The sequence below is a fragment of the Zonotrichia leucophrys genome, chromosome 3 (genome assembly GCF_028769735.1).
Source record: "Zonotrichia leucophrys gambelii isolate GWCS_2022_RI chromosome 3, RI_Zleu_2.0, whole genome shotgun sequence".
NCBI lineage: Eukaryota > Metazoa > Chordata > Aves > Passeriformes > Passerellidae > Zonotrichia > Zonotrichia leucophrys.
In genome coordinates, this window is record NC_088172.1 from 33,197,981 (window position 1) to 33,207,741 (window position 9,761).

The window sequence follows — 9,761 nt, forward strand, 5'->3', positions numbered from 1 at the left end:
CCTTCCGCCACTTCCTTCCGCCACTTCCTTCGCCACTTCCTTCCGCCACTTCCTTCCGCCACTTCCTTCCGCCACCTTCCTTCCTTCCGCCACTTCCTTCCGCCACTTCCTTCCGCCCTTCCTTCCGCCACTTCCTTCCTTCCTTCCGCCCCTTCCTTCCTTCCTTCCTTCCTCCCTTCCTCCCTCCCTCCCTCCCTCCCTCCCTCCCTCCCTCTTCACTCTCTCCCCTCTGTCATCTATCCCCTCTTTGTCTCTCTGTTTCTATGCTCTTTTCTCTCAGGCTCACCGGCCTGTTTTGTGAACGTGGGTGCGCTGGATGATAGAGTTACACCCACAGGTTCACCCTCCCTAAACACATTCACAGCCAGACTTGCCACTGCATGTTTCCCTCCTTTCTGAAGGAGGGAAAGCTGAACAAATTGCACAGAAAGAATTGAAACAACTCTGATTTCCTTTCTAGCTTCTTTAGATGCCACAACAACTGAGATTGAGTTATTCTTGATTTACTCTGCAGATACAGAGAGCAGCACTCATTGCACAGAGGGGGGAACTGGGGTGGGTTAGTCACAAGTGATAAACACCCTGTGGCTGTTCCAGAGGGGCTGGACTCCAAAGTGAGTGATGTTGGCATCCTGGCCAGGGCTGGGGCAGGGCCTGGGCACCCACCAGCAGTGCCCAGCCACAGCTGCTCAGCCTTTGGGTTCATGATGCTGACAGTGCTTCTCAAAGGTTTGCTGGAAGAAAATGAAGACAATGTGCTAGAATAAACATGCACTTTTATATATGTAAGTGTCAGGTATTGGTAAACATCAAAGCTGGAAGCCAAAGCCATTTACAATTTGTACCCTGTTGACAGAAATTAAATGCTTCTGGTCCAGAGGTGGTTTCCTTTACATTAACTTCAATCATCCCTCCAGTTCTTTGTATAAATATCTACCAGCAATAGTTTTAAAAGTTGCATTTCTACTGCAGCTATTTGCTTCTTCACTCTTAGCATCTGTTGCAAGACAGCAGGTGAGCTGTTTTTTAGGAGAAAAGTACTCAGGTCAGGAAACAAAGCGCACGCTTGGCAGAAGGGCAGCCTGTGACAGACATTTGCAGTTTTCATCATGAGCATCCTAACAGGAAAGATATTTGTTCAATCTAAGCTTGCCCTTTCCCCTTTAAACCGTGTTTTGTTTGTACTATACAATTTCCTGATATAATTTCCTGAGCTCAAGAATGAGAAGAAGAGGAACTATTCTGGAAGAGTAGACCTCCTGTGAAGGAGGTTTGTTTTGCTGCTGTGAGTCACACTTTCAGAGGGAGAGAACCCAGATTTTTGTCTCTCAGGAAGTGAGGTTCAACAATAGTAGGAATATGGTATCTTGATATAATAGAGCTGTACCAAGGTCAGGGTGAGAGGGGAAAAACGACACAAGCTGTTGGCTCCTGGTAGATTGGTAAGCATCTCCCATTGCAGAGAGCTCAAAAAGGAAAAGCAATTCCCATTCCCAAATGTCCTGTTATTCCTCTGCAAATGTCTTATACCTGTATGTTAGAGAAATGTTCACAGGCTGCATTAGGACCACCTGATATGAGCAAGGGTGAGTCCCCCCCTTGGGGAGAGCTTGCAGTCCAGATAGACAAGAGGAATGAAGGCTGAGGGAGGAAAGAAGTCTTCAGCAAAGCATTGTGCAGTCTGCCAGGACAGCCCTGCTCCTCTGCACTTCCAGGCTGGATTTCTGTTGGCCATACCTGAAAAACACTTGAGGTGCAATGGACCTGATTTGTAATAAACAGCTCCTTTTCCACGTAAAGGTCTAAAAATGGTGTTTCTAATAAATGCTGGAATTTATGGATAACCCAGCCTTAAAAGTAGGTTGAATGTTTCAACAGGACTTATGATGGTACCATCTGTCTCTGCTAACAAAGGCTGTAAGCAAGTTTGAAGAACAGGTAATGCAATTTACACCAAGAAACATCTCAGTAAATGCCTAATTACACCATTTAAACTGTGCTTGCTGAAGCCCTGGGCTACACTCTGCTGCTTGAATTTTTGTAAATCCTTGACATTACAGCTGTTTAAATCCATGCCAGGAGCAATATTGGATCTGTCAAGCAGAGATAGAGGCTTCATTGTCCAAAATGAAAGATGTGTGAAGCCTCAGATAGGTTTTCACTTTTATCTGCTCTGCTCTGGTGTTGGGGAGCCTGTGTAAGAGATCCGAAGTCCAGCTGAAGGATCAAACCCTTTACCTCTGTAACACGGGCGAAGGTATCACTAGCACAGTGTGTCTGGATCATGAAGATACAGCACAGCTATCTTGTTTCTGATTTTCTTTGTGCTTTGTGGGCTCCGGAGCCACTCCTGCACCCTCAACAAAGCAGAGAAGTGCTGCCATCTCAGCCCTGTGTCTGAGTTTTAACTAAATTAACTGCAGTCCTTCCCAGTGCAATGCTAGATGTTACCTGTGTGATCATGTACATCTCTTTGAGTGCACTTCTCAGGATAACACAGATAGAAGAACATTATTAGATAAATATGCCTACAGTATCATCAACTTGGGACTGTTTTCCTGAAAATAATCACATGGGAATACCTCTTCCACTTCCTTTTGGGAGACAAAAAATATTGGTTGTAGAGAAGGGCATGAAATGATGTGTCAACACAAGAATCAGAAATGGCCATAAGCAAAAAGAGTTCTGCCCAGATTTCTGCATAAACTCTTTTGCATTCTCTACATTTTCAGAGAGATTAGGAAAAAATAGAATTCAGAGTACATGGACTTAAGTACTCCCATTAAATGAGGCTTTCTCAGTCATAACACTCACTTCTCAATTTATTAAAATTGAGCTGAAAACTCAATATTTCTTCTTCCATGAGCCTTGCAATGGTGGATCCTTCCTTTGGTGGGCACAAAACAAAGAAGTCAAATGTGCTGGGACACTAAAGAAACCTTGGCATACTTTTGTCAGAAGAGACATAGTATACTTGGGGATGAAAAGTAATTTCCACCATCTTCCAGGAATTCCTTAGAGATGAAGAGAAATGATAAATCTTTCCACTTCCTTGCATGGTTTAGGGTTGCTACATAGTGTTTGAACAGCTGCTCTTGTCCCATCCCTGAAGGTGGCTGCAAGTCAGTGGAAGAAGAAGAAATCTGAGTACATATCATTCTGAAGTGGCAGACAGGATGAGTTATTGGGATTTTTCCCACTGATAAATCCCTTGTTTCTGTTAGTGATACTGAACATGCCATGCAGTCATGACTGGGGAGTTCAGCAACTCACCACAGTGCTCAGTGTGCCTGTCATGTAACAGAAAGGTTTATCTCAGTGTCCTGGCTCAAATTTCCCAATGTACAAATCTCTATAAACTCCCTTTAAAGCCCCCAGAAGACACACCTCATGGAGCAAACTCCACTGTCCTGAGACTTGGATAACTTAAGAGTTACAGCTGTCCTGCAGTTTCCTAACCAGAGAATTCCTGTAAAATAATGCAGTTAATATTCCATGTGCAGCCCCTTCTTAGAGGGCCTGCATAGAGTAAAAGCTGCATATGTAATTTCCCCCATATTTAGTAGCCTTTAAGGCATAATGGTCAAAGCCATTATTTATTGCCAATTTCCCCAACTGATCTAAGAAAGCATGATTTCTTACAAAAGAGGGAAATGTCTTCAGTCTACCAGTGTGATGCTACAAGACTGAAGGCTGGATGATTCCCCCACAGTGAGCACACATCCATGCTGGATGCTCCAGCAGAGGAACCTCTAAAATACACCTCTAAAATTACCCCAGGGGACCTTAGTGAGTGACATCTCTGTGCAGCTGCATTTGGCTCTGTCTGACTGGCATCTGACAGTGAATTTAAGCAACTTTGGTTGTGTCTGTGGTGTTGCCACTGATCTGGTAAACATCTCCATGGACACTTCCCAGTCTGCTGTGCTCAGTGTCAGCTCACTGCTTGCTAGCTTTCAGCTTTGCTGTGTCTCCACAGGCTCCTCCTGTTACACATCAGGCACAGACTACTCCAGGTGGAATCAGCTTCACTTGAATTTCAACATGTAAAAGTTGTTTTTAGCTTCCCTCTGCCTTCTGTGGCATCAAAGGACAATGCTGAGGGGAGTATTCTCCTCATTCAAAGGCAACTATCAAAGTTAGATCAGAAGAAATTTTTGCTCCAACTTCCTATTTTGCCTCTAATGACTTTAATGGAGTCTCAGAAGCGCTGAGACCTAAGTGACAAAATTTAAATACCTGAATGGAAATGGTATGAGACCCATCATCTCAGTCTCTTAGTCCTTCCTGAAAGCAGGGGCCCACAAGGCCATTGCTGCTGGCCCTTGGGACAGTCACTGCTCCTAGGCAGGACAACCTGATCACTCAAATAGCAGGAGCTACCCAGGGAAGGGATGAGTTTGTGGAGCTGGTGGCAAGTTAGCACCTACACACAGAAACAGGCTTTGTGTGAGTTTTGTGGCTTTTCGTCTGAAAGACTAAAAAAGGAGTTTAGGTGGTATAGGAATGCATAAAGATTATGAATTCTGTGCAATTTCCAGCAGCTTATCTGCTGGAGGCCTGCAGATACAAGAGTCCCCAGTGAAAGCAGATCCTGTCGTTCCTCTCTGCTTCTCCTTGATCAGCTCCAGGAAGAAACCTCAGCCTCTTCCCTCCCAGTTCCCCCACAAAAGTTCACAAAATAGGAGAGCTATTTTGCACCAGGCAGTGAACACCTTTTCTCTTCTTGTCCCTTTTATAACAGCAGAGGATCAATAATTTCCTGTGGCTGGTCCCATGCCATCACATTTTTCCTCTTCCTGGAAATCTAGCTCAAAATTGAGGTTAACATACAGAAAAGCTCCACTGTCCCTTACTTGTATAAAGCAAAAACTTCTATAAAGAGATTGGTGATGCAGAGAGTTTGCAGACTCCAAGATCATTTCCACCAGTTGAGGGAACAGAGGGAGCTGCCCAGACCCCCAGGGGGAAGGGGAGCTGGAGGGATAGACATTGCATCACAGCATCTGCTGTCTTCTGAGGGCAGTACACACTGTTGAACCCTGGCTTTACCACAGTCATCTGAAAATCTGCAGGAGTAATTTTTTCTGTAAAAACCCTTTGGTCAGATAGAATTTGAATTTTCTACATGTACAGTGGTTATCTCTTCAGATTTAGAGAAACAGTGAATGTATAGTCGGCACAGGAAAATGTGCTGAGGGCTTGTCCTAAAAATTGTCTGAGGCTCACCGGAAAAAAATAAAGAACAGTTACAATTTTAAGAAAAGAGTTCAGATAACAACACAACTGTGCAGTCTTACAGCACAGTTTTACAGCATGTTTCACATATTTTTAAAGTCCATATCAACCTAACAAGTCACCAAAGACTTCACTGTCATCTATGGAGTACCCTATTAAGGACTGGCAGTATAAATATTACATATATTTAGTTCCTAGCCCCCTCATTTGAGTATTGGATCTTAAATGAATGAAAATTCTAAATCCAAACCCTTAATTCAATAACATTTCCATTTCAAAAATGTCTAAAAGTGGATCTGGACTTGGATCTGAGGTACACCACCACACCATCACAGGGGACTTGCCTCAACTCCCAGCATAAATGGCCCATACACTTTGGAACACATTGTGACTTAAGTCAGCAACTAGAAAGTAAAGCAATGAGTATTTCTCAAATGACTACTGTAAAAACAAATTGATGCATTTTATATGTAAAGATAAATAATTTAAGTCTTTCTGGCAGTATTTTATTTATTTAACAAGTAAAAAGCTATTTTGCATCATAAAAGAAAGCCAAAAAGACAAAACTGACCAAAGCTGAAAAACAGGAAAGCCATGGGGGAAGGAGAAAAAAAGGAATTCTAGTTATTTTACATAACAGATGGCAGCATAACAGAGAGCAGCTGATGCTAGTAGCCTAAGGGAATTTTCCTGTGTCAGAAGAAAAATAAAATTTAGGATATACAGAACCCCCCTTTAAATGAGTTTCATAAAAAGTGTCATACCTAATGTATGACCTCTGGTGTCTGTATATCTTGCCTGGGCAATTCATCCACTTTATGGCTCACTCTCAGTGACCTTTCTTCCCCATGAATGGTGAATGAAATATTTTCAGCAGTGACATACCTCTCCCACTCTGCATTTTCCCAACTGGCTTGTCCCATTACCCCACACCCCCATCACACCAGGGTTAAGTTTTATGACAGGGATAAACTAGACCACTAAGACAAGCAGCTTGGTTTGCCTTACCAGAAGGTTTTGTGCAGCTAAGTACCATGGAAGCTGACTAAGATACCCAAATCTGAATATCTTACCTAAACAAGGTATGCAGTGTGCAAAGGAAAAGAAGCTGCAGTGAGGATGCCTTGAAAAAGGACAACTCAGGAGACAAAAATGAGAACATAAATGATCTGATGCAACAGACATAATCAGAATAATCTCATGCAACCACATGGAGCAGTGCTACTTGAAGTGTGATGGGCTCAAGATATTTTGGGCTAGTGCATATGAATGTCTGTCTGTCCCTGTGTGCAAGGGATTTGTGCACTGCCACTTGGAGAACAGAGGAAAAATAGGTCCAGTGCCACCTGAGCTAGCACTGAACATATCTGTTATGGCTGTCACTGTAAAGAGTAGCAATCATTTTACCCGAGTACATAATTGCACCAAAAGAGAAAATTGATTATTATTAATTACAGTCATTATTCACTAAAAGTGACATGGTGGAATTTTCCATGTGCCAGCCTAACTGAAGTCCTTTTGAATTAATGTGTTAATTTTTTCCCATGGATTCAACTAGAAGCAAGTCAAGGCCTGAGATCTTTGGAAACACCCATCCAAAGAAGGAACTTTGCCTTGTTGAGTACAATTTCTCTAAGACTTTGAAAAAGATGAAGTTTTACTAGCCTTAGAATCATACAATATCCTGAATTAAAAGGAACCTTCAAGGGTCATCAAAGTCCAACTTCCTTAGAAGTTAGTAGGTAGGATCAGCATAAAATTCCTGATGGTAGCACTCTTAGAGGGGAAATACTTCTTCCATCCATCTAAGTCCTAAGAAGTGGTCTGATGAATGATGTGCTCAGGATCTGATCCTAACCCAGACTTCCCATGTTGTTTAAGGTTGTTTCACAGAATCATTGGAGATAGAAGGGATCTCTGGAGACCATCTGGTTCAACATCCCTGCTCAGAGCAGGGTCAGGATTTCCTCACCAGAGATGCATGTTCAATATTCATTCACTTCAACAGTTTGTGGATGTGCTCAAAGGTCCCTGAGATCTTTGAGAGGGAAGTGCTACAGAAGTAAAATGCATGTGACAACTATCTGAATATTTATCTATGCAACTTTGGTACCTGCAGGCTCAAGAGTGTGCTTATGTGTGTGTGTGTATATATATATATTTATGTATCCTGAGGATGTTGGCATGAATCAACACTTTTGTCCTAGTTTTTATTGTGGTTGCTATTATTACTTATTTTTGCTAGAACAATAGAGCTCTATGTAAGCCCTCTTTTTACCTCCTGTCTGGGTCCCCAGCACTCATCACCCTACACTCAGAAACCTTTGGATTTCTCAAGGTCTCAAAGCAAAAGGAGCTGCTAGTGGGGAAGGATGCCATGAGGCCTTGGTGCAGCCTGAGTGAGTTAGGTGCAGCCTGAGAACCCTGCTGGCGTGGGCAAACAAACACATGCCAATGACAGTCCTTGATGAAAACGAGCTCAGGCAATGGCAGAGCACTTACCACCTCACAGCAGGGAGTGGCTGAGCAGATGAGGGACCCTTTGCACAGGTACCTCAGGGCTGAGGGGCTCCAGCGCTTTGTTAGGCTTCCCAAGCAACTGAATTGCTCAATAATCCACAGGAACCATCCCCTGGAACAGAGATAAAAGATTTTCCAAGCTTGGACCCGGGTTTTGTGGGTTTATAACCTAGAGAAAATGAGATCCAAATTTTTATGCATGTCATTCTCTTTGACCCCATGCAGGCAGAGACAGGTCCTGAAGCTTGGCCATAGGGTACCTTTATACAAGGCACTGTGATGTTTGAATCACATTTCTATTTCCCTCCCACTTCTAAAACATCATGGGAACCAGGCATCTGTATAGGAACGGATCAGATGCTGATCATTTCAACAGCAAGCATGCTTGGAAATTACACCCACAGGCAGATCTGTGCACTCTGGTCTGCCAAAATAAACCCTGGTGAAGACACCAGACCTTTGCAGAATGCAGAAATAAGCTAGGATGTATTTTTCTTATTTACGATTTTTTTTTCTTCCCATGGAAAAAAGTTTGAAACATACCCTTATACATATTTGAGCAGAGTGAATCAGGCCAGCTGAACAAGTTTAGTATAGCAACCCCATTCGATGTGGATCCTAAAGAAAATCTCCTGTAAGGTATCTCAGAGAGCTGCAGTAATAAATGTTGTACAGGCTGCCATCTGGCCACAGCGTCCACACATGTGTATTTGAATGGAATGGGAGGCAAATGAATATTACTTTCCTGGGTTACTGCAGGAGCTTGAAACAGAATTTCAGTTCTCACACTGTGCACTCCAGCTGCCATCACAGCTCCAGCGCAACATCTGTAACACTATCAGTCACAAGAAATCACAAGTGATCCTTGAAACGAGGAGCACTAGAAAGCATTCAAAACATCATAATCCTGCCTACTCTACACAGATATTAGTGAGCCCCCTTGGGACAGCAGTCTGTGCAACTGTGGAGGAACTGCTGTCTGTGACACTGTTGGATATATGGGTGAAAACAGAGCAAGAGTCCAAGGAAAAGGGCAAACAAGTGAGGAAAACCTTACAGCCTGGAAGGTGAGGGTGATGGCTGCCAAAGCCAGTGAGCAGATTGCTGGCAGTTAACAGAGCTATCACAAGTGGTTTTGATTTCGTTTCTAGTGAAAGACTTGATGAGAAGGTAGCTGTGCAATGGGATGTCAACGCACTACAGCTGGAGCCTGTTCTAGGGGTAATGAGCTAAGAAATGGCAAAGACAGAAACCATGTCTGATTCTGGAGGAGCAACAGCTCATTCTCTTCTTCTGTGGTATCATCTTCCTGACTTCTCAGTTTCCTTTCTCTTTGCACAGCTTTAATGGGTGGTATTGAATTATTTCCACTATGTCACAACTGTCACAGGTGTTGTCCTCCAGTTTGCTTTGCATTTCTGTTATTTTACCCAAAATTAATATGCATTAGAATGACTGGTCCAATAAATCTTGTACAATCTTCTGTATAAATTGGATATGGAAATCCTTGCTGTATTATACATGTTTAGACATATCATAATTTAACATAGTTCCTTAAATATATTTTATCTGCTTCCTGATGAATCATGCTATAACATTTTAATTTCCTAATAAAAGATCTGTTCCATCAGATTAAGCAAATAACACTGAAAGCATTGAAAATTTGAGGGAATTCATTTGTCCCACATAGAAAGTGGAGAGGTGAGCTAACTGTCGTTCCTAATTTCTGATTCTAATGTGAAATCTGAATTCTCATTTCACATCTCATTTCCACTGCTCCCCATCTGGGGCCTGTTCTCAGAAACAGAAGCTGCACTGGCAGAAAAATGGAGAAGACAGAAACTTCTTGTTTTCAAAATGTTATGAACAGCTACAAAAATCACCCAGCACAGATGAGCAAAAAATAAGCATTGTTCCCCCTGTGACCACAACTTCTCTGCTCCGATATTGCCATAATAGGGCCCGGGCATCGACAGCCACTACTGATGCCAAAATCCCTCAGG

The 9,761-nt window shown here is 42.8% G+C and overlaps 1 long non-coding RNA gene across 1 annotated transcript; it reads right to left on the minus strand.

The window, feature by feature from the left end:
- Nucleotides 1-2,890: 2,890 nt before the first annotated feature.
- LOC135444818 (uncharacterized) lies at nt 2,891-8,697 on the minus strand. The gene is made up of 3 exons (XR_010439289.1): nt 8,302-8,697; nt 7,741-7,870; nt 2,891-3,116 (listed from the first exon to the last, which is right to left on the minus strand). It is a non-coding gene; the product is annotated as an uncharacterized LOC135444818 (long non-coding RNA).
- Nucleotides 8,698-9,761: the final 1,064 nt, after the last annotated feature.